This window comes from Rhipicephalus microplus, unplaced genomic scaffold, assembly GCF_043290135.1.
Source record: "Rhipicephalus microplus isolate Deutch F79 unplaced genomic scaffold, USDA_Rmic scaffold_84, whole genome shotgun sequence".
In the NCBI taxonomy this organism is placed as follows: Eukaryota; Metazoa; Arthropoda; class Arachnida; order Ixodida; family Ixodidae; genus Rhipicephalus; species Rhipicephalus microplus.
This window is the reverse complement of record NW_027464656.1, coordinates 411,576-412,500: the sequence shown is the minus strand read 5'-3', so window position 1 is coordinate 412,500 and position 925 is coordinate 411,576. Positions and strand designations below refer to the sequence as shown.

Here is a 925-nt window from a genome sequence, read left to right as displayed (position 1 = left end):
ATACGTTATTGGCGTTGTTTACAGGCCACCCTCCTTGGAACCCATCGATCTCATTGAATTACAAAATTACATGACCATTCACGTAAGGCAAGAAGATAGAGTCATTTTGGCTGGTGACTTTAACGCACCAAACATTGATTGGAGCTTGCTGACTACCAGGAAGCAAAACGACAAAGTAGGGGAAGCAATTATAGACTTCGTATTTGCATTCGATTTATTACAAATTGTTGATGACTTCACTAGGATACAAGGCCAAACTAGATCTATACTTGACTTGTTTTTCATTCGTGGCTTTCCTGCACCTTGTGTTACATGTGAAATTCATCCTGGCATTTCTGATCACGAAATGGTATTACTAACACTCTCCGGTGTATCAATGAACGAACATAGATCAATTCGTAACTTTCCAAACTTTTCCAGGGCAGATGATGTTTCTATAATAGATACGTTGTCTTTTCATTTCGACACGTTTGCAAGCAGTGATGCTAGCGTAAACTATCTTTGGGACCGCTTAAAAAGTATTATTATGGAATGCATGGATCGTTTTGTGCCACGTATTGTCAAGAAACCAAAAAAGAGAAACCCCTGGATAACTCGGCCTACACTACAGCTCAAAAGAAAACTTAAAAGATTAAAAAAGAAGGGCTCTTCAACAAATGCTCAAAAGCAAGAAATATCTCTTTTAACCGTTAAACTTCAAAATGAAGTTTCGAAGGATAAACAAAACTACCATAGTGTATTACTACCACGCTTTATCTCGACATCCCCAGAAAAATTCTGGAGATTGATTTCCCCTTCGTCTCGTTCTTCCACGGCTTTTGAAGTTGATGGTTCCATTACTCACGACAGCTCAAAGATCGCGAACGCATTCAATGCTCAATTTCAATCTGTTTTCACCAAAGATAACAATTTATTGCCAGATTTC

General features: G+C 38.4%; 1 protein-coding gene across 1 annotated transcript in view; it reads left to right on the top strand.

Annotated features, from left to right (window-relative positions):
* LOC142790225 (uncharacterized) overlaps positions 1-176 on the top strand; it is a 2,608-nt gene extending 2,432 nt beyond the window's left edge. The window contains exon 1 of the mRNA XM_075885203.1: positions 1-176. This exon is cut by the window's left edge and continues 2,432 nt beyond it. The gene's annotated coding sequence lies outside the window, so the exon portion shown is untranslated.
* The last annotated feature ends 749 nt before the right edge of the window (positions 177-925 follow it).